The 22,179-nt window shown below is 34.9% G+C and overlaps 1 protein-coding gene across 11 annotated transcripts in view; it reads right to left on the bottom strand.

Annotated features, from left to right (window-relative positions):
• Positions 1–22,179, bottom strand: part of SPOCK3 (SPARC (osteonectin), cwcv and kazal like domains proteoglycan 3) — a 469,987-nt gene that overhangs the window by 24,157 nt on the left and 423,651 nt on the right. The window lies entirely within an intron of this gene.

The raw sequence follows: 22,179 nt of genomic DNA, 5'->3' as shown, positions 1-22,179 counted from the left end.
GTATATAATAAAATAACAAAGAAGTAAATATACAGATAACATGGACAATTTGGAGGACAGGGTACATATTAACCACCTCCTATATTAAACTAGGAATTACTCCATGTGAGACTGGAAACTTAACCATCAGTCTGTGCTAAAGCAAGACTTACCATCATCCCAACTTTTCTACAGGTTGGAGTCACAAAGAGAATGATTTATGTTGGAAGGGAACTCCAGAAGCCGTTCAGTCTTACCCTCCGCTAAAAGCAGGTCTAATTATATCAGGTTGCTCACGGCAGTGTCCAGTACTTCATGTCCTGTGATTATTGTGTCATTCACATGAAGGTTCCTCATTATATGAAAGGCTACCCCTCTTTAAAAGGAGAAATACACTACCACCTTGTAACTCTATACTGTTTTCACTGAAAAGTACAAGAGCTTCATGTGGTTTTGAGCACATTTTCTCATGCTGTAACTTAAGAATTGTACCCATCTGTGCAGGATTGTTAGACATCCAGAAACCTGATTACAGCAGCAATTCCAACTCAACTGTGAGAAGGATTATTTAGAGCAGTCCAAAGCTGGTGCTTATGTAGTCCAATGCTCTCCCAGTGCAATATCTACCATTCATGCACCACTATGGCTGCACAGTAAATCTTATGCATCTGAGATGCACTGATTAACTACACACCACGTATGTGCATGTAAATGCATTCTTTTCCAGAGGGGCCTGTGTGAAAATACGGTAATCATAATATGGCCATTAGAACTCAGTGCTGCCTTTAAAAATGGTATCTATTAAACTGGAACATTATATAGAGCATACCTACTCAGCTTCAGTACTCTGCAAGGCTGCCATTCTGCAGAGGTTTATGAATTTAGCCCTGAGGAACTGATTGTTCAAACTGAAAATTACAGTCTTCAAACTAAGGGCTAGTCCCTGTTTGGCTAAATTTAAATGTCTAACAACATCAGAACTAAAATTGTATGCAAATGGCCTTACAATTCCTGCAATATAGGGCATTTCAGGCTCTGTATCATCTCTGTCACAAATGGGAGGAATAACATATGGCAAACCAAAATGTGGTTGCAAAACCAATAAATTTGGCGGAAGGATGAAAAGCCCTTCAAACTTGTAACTAAAAGATGGGATAGTCATCTTTTTACAGTCCCATATGTATAATTTTTCTTTAAAAAAAGCTATAAATTGAAAATCATCTGTACATTTCTATTTTCATAAGCTCGTGAAGTTTATTAGCCATCTGTTAACTCTAGGGCAAATGATTTTAGGAAAATACCTTGAAAATAACAAATAAAAGCATTCTGATTTCCTTTCTATAACTAAGCATAATGAACTTTCTACTTCAGTTAGTCTATGTTACGAGATAATTACATAAATGCTGCAGATACCGTATCAGGGAACTGCAGCTGCTTATTCTTACTGCCTCAAATTAATGTTCCATACAGGCATTCTGCTCATGATTAATGTTTCATAAAATTTAAAATGATTTCTATTAAATTACATTTTCATAAAATAAATCTGATCTTTTTGGATCCTCATAGTTTTAAAGACTTCACATTTAAATATAATGACCATTCCTGAGTGCACGCAAAATAGCAGTAACCACAACATGCAGAATTTATGTGCTAATATATTCTTTTTAACTTAAAAGATGTAAATTTACTAAAACATTGCAATTAAGTAAGACAACAGTAATTCTTTAATCTGCCAGAAGTATCACAGAACTATTGTGGAAATTGTTAACCAATTTTTCGGAGGACAGTCAATATATATGGCTTCCCTTGCTAACTGCTGCTAACCTTTAGTGTTGGTTATCATTTCCCATCATGCTCTGTTATTCTGAACTATTAATTACTGAGGATGAAAATGACCTTATTAATCTGTAAATTGCATACTTATGAAGCTAGATAGTCAGTAAAAGAAGTTAAATAGCAAGGAGATGCTCCACTGTAATGTGCTATATTCTAACACTTCTTCATTCCAAAATATTTTTATATATTCAATTGAATCCAGTATTTCACATAACAGAAGATAATGGGAAGTATCAAATAGGGACAGAACCGCAATTTTCTTAGCAGTGAAAGCTTTTCAGACAATCATAATCCCAAAAGCGAGGTAGTTTTCTAAATTCAGTTTCACAGATTTCTGAAAGCACTACACAGCTCTGTCACAAAGTCAGGACATTTTCTTCCTTTCAAGGACAAGATTGATAGGGTCCCGCAAAGACTTTTTGCATCTGACATAAAACCCCTTGAAACCTAGTAGACAAGGATAAAAGGATCACCAAACAATGCTCTTTATAAAGAAAACTTAAATATATATATATCTTATTTCAGTATTTCAAATCAGATATTTTCTGAAATTAGAAATGTTCTGTGCAGAGAAGAGGCTTCAAAGGTCTTCCACACTAAGTAATTCTGCACATAGAACCTGGAAGGGACTGATGGACTTTTCTTTCTATTGTCAGAGAAAACTACCATTGTGCCTTGGTAGGACTTTCTAGTGGTTTGCACCTTTTCTCTTGCAGGGAAAGATAATGGAATTGAATACTGGGCTGAAGGATCACAGACTAAGAAACTAACTAAACTCTGTTCTGCAAGTGTCTGGCAGAAAGAAATTTTCTATCACATTGGATACCACTCATAGATTTAAAGCTTGCATTGCAGCACTTCTTTTCCTATTCAGATGATGATCTGATGCTTTAAACCACTTTGTATTTACCTTAACTATTTGCTTCTGTGTCCTTCTTGAATGCTTAATCACTAACATTGCTCTTCATCACTTAAAAGTGTGCACGAAAGAGCACAATTGCCTGTAGACCTCTCTGTGCGGACTGACAGGGTAGAATTACTTCAATTTAGCTAATTATTTGTGTCTTTTCTAAAGTAAGGCCATCAGAGGTAGATAATCTCTTTCTCTAATACTGAAGAAAACTATGGCAGTCAATTCATTGTATCAGTAATCTAAGAGCAGGACCCACTCCACCTGGCACAGGAATTACATGCACTGAGACGTAAACTCTACTATACTGTACCATCACCTCATTGAAATCAGAACTCTATTTAAGTAAATACAACCTACAGCTGTGTCTCCAAACAAATTCACTAATCAAAAGTCAAAGGAGAAATTAAGAAAGTAATGATTTAAAAAAAAAATATGATTAGGGTACAAATATCTGAAATGTTTACACATGCATACAAGAAATAGGCCAGCAAAGTGCAATTATGCTTTTCTAGTCTATGCATCGAACACCAAATGGATTGTTCATGAATGTCTGATGTAGAACAGAGAATTTTTATGAGATATAAATGAATATTCATAGAGATATAGATTTATTTAGCCTTGGTAATTTCTGGTTATTCCTATACTTCTTCTAAGTCCAAAAATCCTGCATTACCAACAGTGACCCTACTGAATTGTAATTATTATTTTTGAAGAGGATGGAGATACTTGTTCAAAGTACTGTTTTATAAATAAATAATAACGATATGAGAAGCATGCATTAGTGAGGCATGTGAGTGTATGAAAATATTGGAGGGTGCAGTGTCTAACAGGATACCATTTGCAAGTTAAAGGACTTTAAATTTATTGCTTTTTCACTCATATAGACTGCAGGAAGAAGTCCATAGAGAAAACGATTCCCAGTTTTACAACTGAAATGGGAACAACTACTCTGGCAAAGAGTCTGGCACTGAACTGATAGTGTGGATAACCAAGGACATGAGCCAAGGAGCAAACCAATGAGCTACATTATTTGTCAGTGCCAGCACATCCATATGAGCTCCCACATTCCTTCACCCCAAGTCTGTGACCCAGAAATGGAGACCATGTCACATTCAGTATACGAAGAAATGGCTCCAGAGCAAGTAATGGTCACTGAATATTTTGCCAAAGAAAATATAAACAAAATATTTTTCTAAAGAAAAGAAATACATTTTGGGTGGTCTCCTAGTTTAAGGGACAGATTTAACACCTTTTTTTTTCAGGGGAGATACTGAACTGCAATGCTGAAAATGAACTGAGTATCCTAATGAACTGCTTCAGCATAAAGCAGTTACTAAATAAATGTGTAAATTTACCCTTAGTAAAGCTTTGAACTTTCTACAGGAGAAAAGAAAATAAGACTTTCAGTCTTCTTTCAATAAAAAATTGTCAAGATAGAATTATCGAAAAAGGGAAAAAATTCCACCAAGAAAGCTTTCCCTTTTTTTCATCAAAATATTCGGTTTTTTCAACCTGTTCTACTGACTGATGTACTGAGATAATACAGGTTTTGTCTGAGCAGACTGGATTCTAACCTCAGGGTTGCTGTTTTCCGATTACAGATCAGGGTCCATGCACGTAGACACAATACAGATATCCAGAACCCAGCAACAGCATGTGTTTTTTGGGTAACTTAAACTATTATTTTCTGCTCTTACATATCCTGTCAGTGAGAAACAAAATAGAAAGTTCCTCATCTATATAGCCCTTCCATTTATATTGAACAAAGAGTACAAAGGAAGAAGACATTTGTCATTTAACCAGCTGGACTGAATAACTCTCCTCAATTCTTTAAAAGACCTGTTCTTAAACATGCTGATAACAAATTATAATCTGAGACACCAAAAATAGAAACTAAGTTATCTGAATTGGCAACAGAAGACCATATAAATTTAACAAAATCAAAGCATTCAATGAAGTTAATGTGCAAGGCTATCAGAGACTTCGTAGCTTCTGTCACTTGCAATTACACCAAATACAATGTTGAAGAAATCCATAGTTATAACACTGCCAGTTAGGATTTCAGAAATCTATAAAATTTCTCCAGAAGAATTGATGGTATTTCTTTTGTTAAGACGAATACTTGGTCTTGAAATGGCTCAGTGCATTCTTCTGATACCTATACATCTCCTGTGGCATCTAGGAATGCACGGTGTTCCTTGGGAACATGGTAGTAGCTAAACAAGAACTGTGGTATGTGTTACAGTTTGAGCCCATCAGAGAGGAAAATCAAGCTTCAATCAGAAAATCTGCAGAAGGAAGAAAAACTAAGGAAAGGGCTGTAAAACTGCAAGTGAATGTACTCCATTAACCTCCTTCTTAAGGAGAATGAGCTTACTAAACAGGAAAAGGAGATAGAAGAAAATTTTGACTACAGCAAATGCAGGAAAACAGTAACATCCCATCACCGAGAATGACAATTCAGTTGCTGCAGAGTCTTTTCATGTTTCAAAGCAATATGGACTTTACTTTTATGAAAGGTCAAGGAGAGAAAATACGCTTGATCAAGGTCCTCCCGAAATCTATTCACTATTTATTTGCTATCCCATAAGGGTAAATTTACGAAGTGCAAGTTGCAAATCCCATTAAGAGATTGCTCTGTAGACAACACAACAGGATGGTGATAAAATTCTGCATCACTATTTATGATACTCTCCTGTTTACTTGAGCCAGGTAAACAGGCAGTGTCTCCAGTCATTTTCTTTTGTCTAAAATAGATACCACCTGTGAATTCTGGAATCAACTTCTCAAAACTTAGGCCCTGACACATGTCCGTGCCAGTTATGGAAGAACATCAGAGTGACAAAAGTATGCCACACTATCTAGCCCAGTACTCAATCTCCAAGAATGGGTTAACAAGAGTTAGTAACTATGAGGAAGAATAAATATAAATACAATAAATATAACATAATCCTATAACATACTGTACACGACACAGAGTACCTTTAATATATTTAAAGACAATCCTGGAAGATTATTTGATGGTTTTATTGTTTTAAGTAGGACTGGATATAGGAAGTACTTTGAAAAGTTCATTAAGTATAGATAATATTTTTAAAAAATACCTCTATACACTAATTACCGAATTACAGTATTAGATCAGCAGGAAATTGCTTTAAGCAATATTTGATAACTAAAATAACTAAAATGTGACTACTGTGGAGCTTTTTTGATTTAACTTAACACCTGTGCAAACTTGACTTATGTTGTTTCCTATAATGTTAAGATACTTGCAGATTTGGTTTTTAGGTGTTGTGGTGTTGGTTTTGGTTTTGGGGTTTTTGGTTTTTTTTTTTGGGTTGGTTTTTTTTTTTTTTAACAGTTCCTACCGTAGCCCTAGCATACAAATCCAAAATGGATTAAGGATTTGATCACAGACAGGGACAGAGAACAGCAGGCCTGCAATACATGCTCCTTTGCCACAGTGCCACAGACCAGCACCTCAGCACATGTGGCAGAACAGGCTATCAGTGTTTCATATCCTCTTCAGTGGGAGACCTAATTAATTTACGTTTCTGATCCTTTACGTCTAAATCCTATTAAAGTAAAGGTATATGACTTTGTACTAGAACAGCTGAAGAGCACAGCATTCATTCTGTTGGCTCAGCCCTAACAGCAGTAGCGTAGGATCAGACACGTTCAAAGCATCACCACTAATCCTGTAGTCATTATAGGATTGCTCTGTATGCAAAAAGGTTATAGCCACTTTTAACCTTTTGCTGCAGTTGACTAAAGACCTGTTAAGAAATGAAAGACAGCTGAAAATGTTGTCTACTACTAATCATACATTAATAAGTGAAAAATGAGAATCCAAGAAGCCTAAATAAATTTGTTGCAAGAGATGATGCACCATGGCTAGCAGTTGCTATTATGGTAATCTAGTTTAACTTTCTGCGTAAAAAAATTCAGTACAACTTCAACTAGTAATTTCTGAATTTAGCCAGTAATTTGAGCTGTGGGAAGTTTTCTTTTTTAAAAAATTACATTGAACTATATAATTTCCAAGTTAAAAGAAGTTACAATCATAACAGACAGCCCACCAAACCCAAAGGCATTTCATTTGCAACTTAAAATGGTATAATAACATCACTGTTTAAGCCTCAGAACATAAAAATAAAACAGAAAAACTCATTAAAACTTTAAACTTTACAAGAAACTGGTTTTCCTGTACTGGCTGAGAAGAAAAAAATATTTGGTTTTGTTCTCTTCCAGCTACTAGAAAGTAAATTTGTGAGTTTTGCTGTTGATGCCTCAAGACATTTTATACTGCATTTGTGGCAAATCTATCAAACAACAAATAAGTGGACAGATTCAGAAACAGAATAACGATTTAGCAACCAGATTAAAATAATGCCTACTTAGAATAGAATAGACTATTTCAGTAGGAAGGGACCTAGAGAGATCATCTAGCCTAAATGCCTGACCAATTCAGGGCCGACCAAAAAATTAAAGTATGTTGTTAAGAGCATTGTCCAAAATCCTCTTAAACACTGACAGGTTGCCCCTCAGCCTCCTTTTCTCCAAACTAGAAAAGCCCAAAGTCCTCAGCTGCTCCTCACAGGACATGCCTTCCAGCCCTTTTGCCTGCTTTCTTGACCTCTTCTGGACACATTCAAGGACCTTCACATCCCTCTTAAATTGTGGGGCCCATAACTGTGCATAGTACTCGAGGTGAGGATGCACCAATGCTGAATACATTGGAATGATGACCTCTCTTGCCCAGCTGATGATGCTGTGTTTGATGCAGTTTGCCCTGTTGGCTGTCAGGGCACACTGCTGAGTCCTACTGAGCCTGCTTCAACCAGCATGTCCAGATCCTTTTCTGCAGGGCTGCTCTCCAGCCACTACTCTCCCCATTTATACTTGTGCTTGACATTACTTAGTAATACTGTTTCTTTCAACATGAGTCTGTGAGGGAGCAGTGTGTACAATACCTGATCCCTTAAACTCAATAATGCTGCCCCTACCACCATGACATTGGTGTATAAAATATCTGACATAAGTAAATAGCTTACCAAAATAAAATAAATTAATACTGAATGTCATCACAGCTTTAAACTCAAATACATCAGTCAGATAGGTATCTTAGTAGGAATTATTAAAGGAAACAGAAACCGACATTTTCAAAAGACACTGACATCAATCACCTGTGAATAAGCTGTAGGCAACAGCTCCTCTGATTATTCAGTCACTCCTCAGTGATGATAATCAGAAGAAATTTCCTGAGGATATAGGCAGTGGTAACAGCCTGCAGGGGAGCAGTTCACACAAATTCTCCAAAACCTCTCCGAAAGGTGGTCACCTAAGTATATTACGTATCTACTTTTTAACTGTTTCTCATTTAGCTCCCCCCCAAAAAAAGAGGTGAACTCTTCACCAGGAGGAAGGAATATAAATATATGTTTGAATCTAGACAAAAAAAACCAGGAGTTCCTCTCCTCTCTTCTTTCTACACAAGGCAGCCAAGCACCTGCCTGGTGGGCACAAAACTGCACTCCCGAGCCAAAGGCATAATTAAAGAATCATCTCCTTCCTACTCAACATTTTCTATGCTTTTTTTTCTTTTTTTTTTTACCTTCCCCCCCCCTTCTGACCTGTTTCTTTCTTTAGTCTCTCACATTTTGAAGTGTTAAGAGATAATGAGCTACACATTTATTTTTTAAAAAATATATTTACTTGTACAACACATAATACAGGTGCCCCATTTAATCACTTTGGTCTTGGACAGTTTTCTGTGAATTGAAGTATTTGGCACTCTGCAAATATTTCTGTATCAAATTAACTTTTATAACTATTACACTATTACTGAGAGATTTTTGTTCTGGAGCAAAATTATATGTATTCTTTTTTTGCAAAATATTAAAATGTAAAACATTTTTTCTACGGAATGGTAAGATGCTGAACATTTTTCCTTATAACATTGGAAGACGCAAGAAAATAGTGTCTTTAGGAAGACATCCAGTTTTGTATGTTCTGATATTTCATAAGCATACTCAAAGTTAAAATAAATAAATAAATAAAGAATGCAGTTTAACGCTGAGAGACTGACCACAAAAAATAAGATATCGGCGATAATCACTATTACCAAAAATAAAGACTTTAAACTCCTTACATTGGATTCTCTTTTGTCTTCGAGTATTCATTTATATGCTAGTTCCTTGAAAAGCTTACACTCAGTATTTTCTGTTTGTTACACTACAAAGATCACAATAGGGAGATGCACTTTGTTTTCATAATTACTCTTTGACTTCCACTGCAAAAGGAATTTTTCATCATTCAGAATAATGTTTATGAGTGCTTATAATGTTTGATAAGATTTTTTTATTCCCATTTTATTTTATATAACAGAGTAAGTCATTGTCTGCCTCCACACTGGAACAAACTGCCAATCTATATGGGGCAAGGGTTATCATATTTCAATATTTTATAATTCTATTCTTTATCTACCCTAAAACTCTAGGTATAAAAAAAGGTATTTCAGTATCCTGGGTATAAAAACAGAACATCAGATCTTATCAGAGCAAAAGCAGTATCTCTGACCAGGCCATTTCACGTTCAGCTGTCCCAGAAGAGTGTACAATTCAAGCCTGAAGTCATCACGCTGCAAGCATCTGTGATGCACCAGATTCACTGCATATGCAGTGCAATTGATGTGCGCATATTGATTGGCTATCTGCTTAGTCTTAAAAAATGCATGCCAACACCATCAATCTCTTTGCAAATGCCTTCTTAATGGATATATGTGTTTCTATTTCCATTACAGAAGTCCTAAATAGCAAAACGGGCATTCTTCCAGACTGAAGAAATCTTGCTTAGAGGTAGAGCAAAAGTAACAAGGAATAGGAGATTTGGCAATTACCTGATGACCTCTGCAGTAATGAAATCCAGTGTAATCTTATCCTTATGCTGTGTATAGTCAACTTTCTTCTACATATAAATACATATGGCTAGGAATTTAAAGATTTCTTCCAAGGCTATTGTGTCCTTTGTCCAAATGTCAAAAATAAATCATTACCCTATTAAAAAGCTTATGTTAGATTAAATTGAATGTTACATCACTATGGCTAAAACACAGGGAAGGCAAAGGCTGTTTTGCAGGCTTTATTATTTGCAAACACTTTTAATGACCTCAAGTTATAGAAAACATACATTAGATCTCTAGACTACTGCTACTGATTCTACCTTTCCATTTATCTTGTATGTGTTTACATTACTTTCCAAGTAAATCACAATGCTCAGTTCCACAAAACAATGTCAATGCTCTAGTTGTTACTGCAAAAGACCTATTTGTGTTCGGCATATAGATCTGATATTTATTATATATATTTTATATATATGTGCAAAATGCTTCAATATAATCATTACAGATTTTTGCACTGTGTGTGCATGTTAACAAACAGTATTTTTTTGTCCAAGACATCACCCATAATTAGAAACTCCGACGTAAGTTAACATCTAAATCCAGAACCACTATAAATTGTATCAAGCTCTCTAGGAAATGTATGGATTTACATTACCATATTAAAATTATTAAAAAAAAAAATTGTGATAAATATATTTTGAACTATGAATCACATTTGCATGATTACATCTCATGTTATATGGTCAGCTACACATTTCTCAATTTGTTCCTTAAAAATGTGAAACCAGACCGCATTTCTTTCTCCGTGTTTTGGCTGAAGGAGGAATACATACATTTGCACACAGAAGCACACTGAACTAGTTTAGTATTAATTTAGTATTCACTCTTCTATATTACATATATTATGATATAATACTATTATATACTCTATAGTTCTCAATTTTTTTTAAAGCTTTTTCAGAGGTCTTCACAACTAACCAAAATCAGGTACAAGATTCAAATAGGGTGCAACAAAATAACCAAGATCCTGATTTTGTTACTGTCCTTTTTCCTTTTACTTCATTTGACAGGTGATAAGAGCAAGGCCTGTTAGCCTCTCCTTGAATTTGCCAGGGATAAAAATATTAGCAACAAGTTGTCCCTGTTTCGTATTATTGAAACTTTACTCTGTTTCATTTTCCACTGTTTTATCAGTTTCTGCTCTCCTGCCTTTAAGAATCCCATTAATTTATAACAGATCTCTATTATAAACAGGATAAATAATGCAAACAATTTTGACAAGAATTATTATTTGATATATATCAATCCGTGATTTCTTCTAACTTGTCTTGCACTCTTATTGATGGTAAATGTAAGATTATTTTTTCCCTACAAAGAACACATTTCAGTACTAGTAAATCACAATATAAACCTGTTTTTCAAAGCCATTTAATTTTAGGAGGTAGTTTTGTTTTAAAGGTGGATGCTTTTCCTTTAGCTTTCAGACTATTATAAAGGTACCACCACGCTAATGAGCCAAAGCTTACAATTTGATACAACTGAACAACTGCTGATGCTTGCTACAGCACTTGATCTTCCAGTATCAGCAGGAACAACAGTTAAAACAGATGCCACAGTTAATTTCATGGATCTTGGCGCCTGCAGGGAAGAAGCTGGGTTTTTGATTTCCCGCGAAGACTTTAATGTTTTATTTAGAGGATTTCTGACATGTCAAGTAGCCTGCATCTGGGATGTAAAATTAAGATATCAAGAACAAAATAAAATTAATATTGTATTCTCTGAAACAAAATAAAAGGCAACACAGTTGGGTAATTATGATAATTGGAGCCACAGAGTATCTATCTAATAATTTTATTAATATATGTTTTTACAATGTTGTTTCATCAAGAGTACACAGAAAAAAATCTATTGTTTGTAAATTTATAAATAGAAAATCTGTCTTCTTGGTAGTGAAAGTAGCAGAGATAAAAAAATATATCACCTGAAATAGATTCAGATCATGCTGATACAAGCACAAATTTGCTTAACATTTCTTACAAGACTCTCAGTAAAGCTGTAGTAACCTGCATGAAGACATGTGAACACAGCCTAAGTGCCATCATACCTTCACTGCACAGATAAACATTTTCAGTCCATCAGTGAATATGCACTAGCCACATAAACCTCAAAAGCCTCAAAACATTACACCAACCAAAAGAACAGTGGTTCTCAATTGTGAGAGTTCAAACATTTACGCAGAGAAAGTAAAAGTGAAACAGTAAATCAATATTGTTCTTCTGTCTCAGAAGAGGTCTGCAAGTTTTTTAGTCAAAATTTGTACTTTTACATGTAAGAAATTATTATATTTTAATTATTGGAAGAAAAAGGAAATTGTGTAACCAAGTAAGGGCTTGCCGATATGAACTGAGACTTTTTTCTTGCATAATAAGTTACCAGTGTATTTGCTTGAATTTCGCTTAAATAGAAACTAATTTTCATGACCGAGGTCACCTTCAAAACATAGATGTTTAAATTTTTGCCTGAGATTCAACAAGCATGACTTAAAAAAAAAAAAAAAAAGTAACAAAAAACCAATTCAGAAAGTGACATCTTGTCACCAGGACATTCATTCTGTCATTAGCATATTTTCTTTCTGTCAATTTCAATGCAGTAACTATAGAAACATTAACAACAGCTGCCAAAGACAGACTTTTTAATCCCTGGCATTTAAAGGACATTGGTATTTTAAAGAAAATATCAAAATTCTACCAGCTATTAAAACTGAATATCTTCAGAAAAGTGATGCTGCAACTATTTAACAGGGAGCATAGATAGCACAGTTGAAGATGTGAAGTAAACAGGATATTAAACTGCTAAAGTTTCAATTACTGCTATTGAGAATTGGACACAAACCATGTTTTTTTAAATACCATTGGGTTTACATCCTACTTGAAGACAATTCAGTCAAACTCACTGATACAACACTCCTTCAGAACACTACTGAATGATCATCAGTTCATTCCCAAGTTTCCTAAGGATCTCAAGTAGCCTCACTATCCAATAAAATCTGACACAATTAAAAGAAAAAATAACTCAGCAGTAGGTTATACAATTGGCACCACATGTTTTACCTTCTAAAAATTAGCAGGAGGGGAAAATAAACTACTTTAAAACAATTACCTGATAAAGTATTTTTTGAGCCATTATCTCCCATTGATGAGCAATGAAACATTTTTAAATATAACTGCACATTGATAGTATAAAAATAGTTTCAGCAAGAAATATTACCATCACATCAGTAATTGAGACACAAACATAGCAGAATCCTGTTAGCTTATTCATACATTGCATGAACAGAAAGATAATGCTGACCCAGACACTTAGCATATGATCCGTATCTCTTTGGTTATTTAGTCTCAATACAACTACTGTGACACACTTCTAAAGCCTTTAATGTATCATAAGATTGGCAAAGCTCCTTCATTTACATAATTAAGGCAATTATAGACACTATAATTGAATGCAACACCATTTTAATGGTCTGAACTATATGTAAGCTTCCAGCTTTATAATCCTTAAAAGCTGGTTGGCAGAGAGCAAAAGAAGATAATGAACATATCCTAAAAAAAAGCATGCTCTCATAACTATTTAAAATAGTTTAATAGAGCTTGTTTTGTTACACAGACTAAACTTTCCTAACAATGTGGACGTTTTGGGGACTCTACGACTGAAATTGATTGTGAATTGTTTAATGACCTAGGTTAAAATTAATTATTATCAAACATAAAATTAAACAGCATTAATTATCTTCTTTCATCATAATGGCTTACATAACTCCTTTAGAATTGCAGCAGCATGCACGAAACTACAAGATGATACACTGAAGGTAACATTTTTGCCTCTAAAGGCACATTTACTATGAGATTTTCTGTTTTTTTTTATTTTTTCACCTAATAAAAAACAAGAGGAACGAAAACAAAGAAATCCACTAGGCTAGTAAAAATTTCCATAACAAATCAATTTAAAGCAATCTCCTACAGAGAAGTCTTTTCCTTTGTGAAAACTATATTAATACTTTGTAGTAGTAAGAAAACAACTCTGAACAAATAATTACTCATCTTGTATATACTGAGTCTTTACCTAAGAAGAACCAGTGTCTAAATGGCCCTGAGTCTGAACAGTCCCACAGAAATCAAGGATAACAAAAAAAAAAAAAAGCTTTAGGTGTCCATCCCATGTGTGTAAGATCACTCTCACATACTGGTTTGTAAAGAACCAGCTGGTTTTGCCTGAAATGAAGATTGGGAAGTTCACCCTGAAATTGCTCCCTATGTACTTGATGAACAAGGCCACCAAGGAATGCCAATCCTCAAACATGCACACCCATTTTCAAAGCCGTAATTGGCACAAGACATACATGCTCTTGGTGTCCTGTGATCAAAACACTCACAGAGTGAGCAGAGATACAGTACTCACATTATTTTAGACACTCAGAAATTAAAACCTGTGTTATTCAAATATTTTCAACACAGGGCCAGATCTGACAGTTAAATGCCCATTTGCTGGTAACAGAAGAAACACGAGAAGCAACTTCTCAAAGCGCAGACCGCCAGAGCAGGCTAGAACTGTGTTCCACAGCCTTGACACCCGAGGAATTTTCCACTGAAATGAGAATTTGGGAACATGATATACCTGTATTTGACAAAGCTGTGTAGATTTGAGCATCCAAGGCTGCCAAAAAGCAGCCATAAAAAGTGGAAGGACCTGGAAACAACAAAGCAGCCTAGAGGAAAAGCGAAGAGGAAGAGATTCTGGAGAAGACCGATGTCGGAAAGACACTTGAAATTGTGAGCAAAGAGTCACATACCCATTTCCAGCAATGCGCATGTAATAGTCGAGCTCTCCCTTCAGCATTATAGCTCTTTGTAATATTGGCAACTTAATCCTGGCAAGAGTAAAATGTTCATTTTCACAGCATTCTTCAGTATGTTCTGCAGTGTTACAGAGGTTATTTTTCCTAAACACAGCATAAACAGTTTCTTGCATTCTAGACTTTTTTTATATAAACTGTACTATTGTGGAATGGACAGTCTACCCTTACTCCTTTATTTCTTACTTCTAAGCCAAGTTACTAGAACACCTCTGTTCTACTTGCATTTATGGTATCACTTCTTTTCTGCAATTTACTTCTATCCCTTGTTCCCAAATATTTTTACCCCTGTAAGAACAGAAAGCAAACAAAAATTTCTTTTTAGCCAAGATCATCTATTAATATCTAAACAGTCCTAGTTATCTTTTTTGAATTATAAAGGTGTTTAAAATAAAGTGAACACATCCTGTTCCATGCAAGAGTAGTTTGAAATCACAGGAGAAACTCATGCATTTGAAGCAAAAATGGTGAATGGAGTTACCTCTACAACCTACCGCTAGGTTACAAAGCTATACCTCCATTTCCCCAGTCCTTTAAACACAGTTACAGGCACTTCGTATTTCTCACACATTTTACCACTTAGTCTCAGCCATTTGACTGAACTGTAGGGTCTTCAAAGTTTACCATCTGCCAAGTTCAGGTGTGCTTTTCTGCAACACACAGAGATGAGACCTGTCAAGCAGCCTACACCCTTCATTTCCAACACTTCCTTGGGTTCCAGGGGAAGGAAGCCTGGGTACCTGGTGTGGTCTGGCTAAGCCCCAGGTTAGATGACAAAGAGATCAGGCTAGATGATAAAGGGACCAAGGGACATGCCATCAGATATGCCTTCTCATTCCGAACGCATACTCTGTCATTCCACACCACATTAGATTGCTACTAATCAGACTACATTAGATTACTACTAATTATGATGGAGAAGTCTCTTTTTAGAAAGTCTCAACATGGAGTTTGATTAATGAAAGAAGATATTGCTGACAATTTTACTTGGCTCAGCATCACTGAAGGAAAAAAAAAAAAAAAATCCTGTTCAAGAATCTAAAGAAGATTCATGCAGAAAATTTATCTTAACACTGAAGGAACAAACAATAAAATTGGCTCCATTAAGTTTATGTTATTACACAGAGTAATGAATATTAAAGTCTTTCACAAATACAGTAATACAATATTTTTGTGATAGTAAATTCCCTATCATATCAGATAGAAATAATTTACAGATACAAATGAATTCTTGCTAAGATTATTAGTCTACTACCTTAGAAATAAACATTTATATAATATAAAGATACTAAAGCAATAAAATCTGATTAAACATAGTACTTCCTATTAAAGATCAAGTAAAAAATGGTCTATAATTCACCTTACATACAAGAGAGGAAAAAAAGACACTCTCAATAAATTACCCTGACTGAATTTCAAAGCATAAAAATCTACAATGCATCAATTTTCACTTTACCTTCAAAGAGTTTCTATTTATATATAACACATACTTACAGCTCAACATCACTGAAAAAGTATATAATGAATAAAGTGAAGTGAAAAACAATATTTTAAATTGCATGCCTGGACAGACATAGGTCTAAGATGATCAGCTTTGAGACTTAAAAGTGAATACTATGTATTACAGTATAAAAAACAATAAAAGCAAATGGACATTTACTGCTATATCAATATCCTCTAAAGAACTAAAATGGATATATAATAATACATTTTAGTTTTGTAGCATCTTTAAAGTCACAAAAGGTTTCAGAAACATTAGTAGACTACGAAAGCTTACCTATAAATAATGTATTTTCCTCTAACAAGAAACTGAGTCACAGTGTTAGAGCCTGTCTATTTACATTTAAATCAATGTCAAGATTCACATTGCTGCCAGTAGTAAAGGCAAGAGCAGAAATACTAGCCCAAATCTGACTTTTGTGGTCAGCCCATGGTGACATCAATCTCAAACAGTACACACCAAAACAGATGACACAAATTCTTGGTTTTGAGTACTGAACTGATAGCTGTGCACTTGTATTTCAGGATTCATCTAAAGACTATTTTGAGAAAAAAACCCCAAAATTTTCTAATGAAAATCAAGCAACTAAAAAAGTATGTTTTCATTTATTGTTGCATTCTATAGAACTGTAGTAGGAATTACATAACAAAATATTTTATTGAATCATAAATATATGGGTAAGAAAAAACAGTAGACTAGAAAGCTGACAATTACCTAAGGCAAATTAAACTCACATATAAAATGTTGCCACTGTCTACACTCCCAAACTACTGAGACCGCCTTCTTCCTATTTACTGTACATATTCTTCAGAGAAAGTTAGTAACTGAGAGTAGTTTCTCCATGATGAAAACCAGCATGCTTCTCTTTGTACTTCTTTTTATGTGCAAGTCAACTTATTTTCCATAGAAGCATGGCAGCATAAGATTAGAAGCTATAATTAGATCTTTAGGAAATATTTTAAATCATACTAATGTAAGTATTTATAAGTAACCCCAAACAGCACTGTAACATAACAATAACTTTCTGTTGCCTCTTATTTTTGTCTTATTTGAGGTTTAAATGTTAAATTTTATCCTTGACCACATGGCATGAACTTCTTCATCTTATAGATGGGAAATTTGCTCACTGTCTCATATAAATGGCTTCTCCTGGTTACCCCGTAACTGATTACTGACAATAACAGGCCTAATAACTGGTCTAGTATATGCTGGATGTTTGTACGTGGATTTTATTCTACTGATGTCCTGGAGTTAATCTTGCAGAAGAGAAAAAGAGTATTACAAAATAGTACTATCTGTCCTTGAAAGGTAATAATACAAAGTAGAGATTAAGGAGTTAACACAAATGTTATTTTTGGCCCTAAATCTCTTTATTTGTGAAATCTAGAAACCAGTCAGTGTTCTCTTTGAACGCAAACAAAACAAAAGCTCTTTTTTGGCATCTATACCTGTACTGTATGAAGAGTGGCTGAGGTCATCTATTGAGAAGATGCTGCTATGTAAATAAAATAAGAGGATTTGGGAGAGTGCTGTTTTGCTATTTGTTTAAAAAGAGTCCCTATATTTGTTTTTCAAGCACTGATGCACACAGAATGAAAAAGAATCCACAGCGTCTTTAATCCTACTGTTACTTATCCTCATCTCTCCATAGCAATTAACAATTCAGCAGTATTCAGTATAAAACAGGATGCAGCTGAGAGAGCAGCTATATTCTATGATTAAAGTTTTTCAGATATGATAACTGAAAATACTTGCAGCATGCAAAGTTGCCTTTTTACTTCTTTCTGCCAAAGGCTTAGACTCAGAGAGTAGCAGCTTCTTATGTTACCTCTATAATTCTCCACAGATGATCAGAAAAAGAGAATCCCTTTTTTTTTCTTGTTCATTAATATAAGCCTACCTCTGTTACTTTAGCGAAAACATCAAGCGAGCTCTTACCACAGGATTTATTAGAAATTAACTCAAAAATTGTTGAGAGCAAATTCTTCTATTTCAGTAGCTAATGAAAATGGATCCTAATTATTTTACCAACAATGTTACAGCTTTTTCCATCCAGCCTGCAAGAATTTCAACTGATTCTGAGCTTCTGGGTACGACTGCATGTCCCAGCTGTATTTTTACTCTGTGTCAGGGCAGAACTGTTTCCACGAAGAAGATATGCAAAGATATAACACAGGAGGATGCTGCTGCACACGTCAGCCAAATCTTTGAAACAGACTGTCCAGGAGACCAGGATCTTGGCTATGTCATGGCACACATTTATCACAGTGATAGCGTAGCTCATCAGGGACATAAAACATAGGCACTTTGTCAAGCTTTTTGGATTTAAGGATGATTAAACTTTCCCAATGTATGTACTCTAGAGTAAAGCACATTCAAGCCAACTGACAATGGATGCTTTTCTTAGATACCATTGGAAAGTCTTTGACCATAGTTAGGGTTGTCAGCCATACACCCATCCGCTGCCCTGGAATTCCAAACATGTTTAGTGAGTATACTGTGACAATAAAGCAGCATATCCCAGGTATCTGGTCCAGGCAAGAAAAAAAAAAACCCAACCAAAACCATCCATCAACACCATCAAGTGTCTTGAAGGTTTTAACTGTTATTACTCTCTTATACATTTTTTGTTTTTAATTTACTCAACAGGCCTTTATATAACCTATATATCAAGTAAAGGAGAAACAGAAGGAAACGTCCACAGTGATGCAATAAATGCAGAAACATTTAAGGCAGAGTGAATAATCTCTTTCCGTCTCAGTTTCTGAATGGATTTTAAACAATTTTATTTCTGAAACTCATACATTCCTTCCTCTGCAGCTTTGGAGATGTTAAATGCTACAGCTGATCACAGAGAAGGCTGTTCTCTGGGACCTTCCTTTTTATTTTCTGGAAGGTGGGTATAAAACTCCTCAGTCCACAAACCTTTACTGTCCTAAGAAATATTTACCAATCTAAGATCATTAATCTGATATACCTCAGCTAGTAATAAGTACAATGCTAGTAAAAAAGAAATACAAGGAAATATTAAGACTGGAAACAAGGTAAATTTCATACAGAAAGAGATTACAGATGAATCCAAATCCTGGCTCACGACAGTCTATCCTGACTTCTCAACCAGTATCCTGTATAAGCCAGAACGGCTTTTTCAGTCAGCTACAAAATGTAAGGGATTATACTGTAAGCATACATATATATACGTGTGTATATATATGTAAACATACATATATATTATACTGTAAGCATACATATATAAGCCTCATATATATTACATTAAATGATATTTAAGAAGTAAACACAGTTAAAATTTTATGTCCTTATTTTTAATTCCCCAGGCTACCTTATTTCTTCATGTAGAAAACACAGACAACATGGTTCTTGACCTATTCCATGAGAATTAAATAACAGCACAAAATTACTTTTACTTGTCCATATTTTTTTTTCTTTCAATGTCTTGAACTAACATTTTTTTGGTTATTAAAAACTCTGAGGATTTTGCTGTTGGCATTCATTCATCCTTCTAAATTAACAAAACCTCTTAATCAACCTGGCCTTCTAGACCATGCAAGATGTAAGCTAAGAAGCACATGCATTTTGCAAAGTAAACCAAGTAACTTTTTAATGCTTGCCAGGCCTGAACATGAAAGCATACAAAAAGGTAAAGACATTTCATCCATTTAATGAAAAAATAAATTGCTTGGCAATTATGCAATATACTGATTTTTCCTCTTTTTCTTATCTTCTTCCTAACTACAGCTTGGGCCATGAACATCATAAATCAAATTCTGACTTTATTTGGTGAGGCAGGTACTCAAGTGTTCACACCTAGCAAGCTCTTAATTAAGCTTACTGGTATACAATTTTCTCTCTAGTAGAGCCTAAAGGATATTCAGGATTATTTTTCCACCTTTATATAACAAGCTACTCATTAAACTTTTGTAGAAATTAACAGAAGACTACAGTTAGTAGGAGAGGTTAATATGGTGTAAGACTACACAGTGGGTCAGACACATTTTCAGAGTAATTTCATTATAATTAGAATGGCCCAAGTCACTGAACTAAGTTGAACCCCGAAGTAGTAAGGTTTGTGTAACCTTTATAATAGGTTTGAGGGGTTTTTTTGTCTTTTTCATTCATGCTGAAAGAGAGAGAAAAAAACCTGAACCTTCCATTACACATCTAGAGGTTCTTGTTAAAAACATATTTCTAAGCATAACTTTATTCATTAAAGGTTTTCATCACAACTTTTGAATTATATCACATATAATGAAAGGAATAAAGCAACATCTGCTGTCTCCTGAATGAGGACCATTTCAATATACACTCAAAAAATATAAAATGTAACAGATTTCAAGCCAACATGTTCAGTAAACGGATTGTAAGCACTTGAGAATATGAATACACTGCTATAGAGAGATACATTTCACATTTTGTTAGAAGTTCGAAATTGCAAAAGCAACACTAAACTAAAAAACAAGACAATGCTTCTGGTATGTCAAGGTATCACTGAGTTTGTTAGGTAATTACAACAGTCATTAATGATGTTCATTAACATCAAAAGAAGCTCATGCACTTGAGAAAATATTTTGAATGTATTAACCTGCAAAATAAAACATTATTGTGAAGCAGAAAGTTCAGTTGTGACTACAGTTCATTCAACTTTTTGTCCTTGGTGTTTTCCAACCATTAACTATTAATATCACAAATTAGTTCTTTTTTTTTTTTTCTAACAGGGTGGTAAAATTCCTGTACCAAATCCCTGAAATCAGTTAAGAACTTGAAAAAACTCTCCCACAGCCTCACTCTTTTAATCAGATTTTACAACTTGATTTTTTATTTTCTTTGAGTAATATTGGCAATATGTACTTATATTACACATATTTGTCCATTTGAGTGTCTATTCACAGGTTTCAAACCAATTCAGTACGAATCAAACATTAATCAGCACTGGACTAGAAGCCACAGTGGAAGAAAACAGTAAATTTAAATTAGGAAAAAGTGCCAAATGACAGAAGAGCACTCAATTAAACTATTTTTGTTCTAAACCCTACCTTTTTTAAGGAAACAAATTACAGTAAGTAAAATGAAAATCTGTTAATGAGGCAAGAAAACATTCCAATAGAAAAGCCTTATCTCCTTCACCTCTGCTTCTCTATTATTAGGTCATCTACGTTTTCCCAAAGAAATCTTGCTATTAATATTTTAATCTCAAATTAGCTGAAAGGAAAAATGATTTAAGTCAAAATAGCCAACTGCCAAAAGCTCTGTAATACACTTTATATTACTGAAAGAATAGATGTTGGTTGGTGAACTGTACATTAATAAAAAAATGTAACAAAAAAATCGAGTAACTGTGCTACTGCAGCAGGTGAAAGAATAGTTTTAAATGTGAACACCAACAGGTAAGTCTATGTATGTAGGTCTGTGGATGCCTTAAAATTGAACTTTGAACCCTCAAGTATAAGGCTGCTACTTCCTAGCTGCAATTGGTATGGACTTGGGTAAATACTGATATAACATAAGCGGCATTTCCTGAATCCTTCACTAAATAAAGTGACATGGAACAGAACTAAGAGGAGGCATTGTGTCTCTGCACACAGACTATTTAGATTAGGAAAATGGGAGCAAGGGTGGTGGGGGTAGCAGGGACTGAAAGGATGGGTCCTGGAAGAAGAATGGCTTTCTAGAAAGCAGAAGGGGTCCCTGAAAGAAGATATTTAAGATCCTGGCTGGTGGAAAGATTCTGGAAGCGAAGAGAGATGCTGGATATCAGTGAGATGCATGCAGCTGAACGCAGGGGAACTCCAAAGGACCATGGGCAGAAGCACCCGACAGGCAACTGCATGCAGCTGCATGGCAGAAACCAACATGATTTTTTGCCTGACTGCTCAGGTCAGCAGTGACTTCCCTGCTTAAAATATAAGCTGAGATCTAGCGAAGGTAGTGCTGGGTGGGAGGGTGAGAGAGTGGGTGCAACAGATGAAATTAAGTTAAGTAAAAGCTCTCATCTGTTCTTAAACAAATTTCAGTATCCAGATGCACTACAGGTTCTTGTTTACTCTGTCTTGCCTGTTATAGTTACAGAATAGACTGCAGATGGTAGGTCTACAAGTTTCTATTCATTTTAGCTGAAAATGGAA

Source organism: Strigops habroptila, chromosome 7 (genome assembly GCF_004027225.2).
Source record: "Strigops habroptila isolate Jane chromosome 7, bStrHab1.2.pri, whole genome shotgun sequence".
Classification (NCBI taxonomy): Eukaryota; Metazoa; Chordata; class Aves; order Psittaciformes; family Psittacidae; genus Strigops; species Strigops habroptila.
The sequence above is the reverse complement of the archived record's forward strand: the minus strand, read 5'-3'. Positions and strand labels throughout refer to the sequence as shown.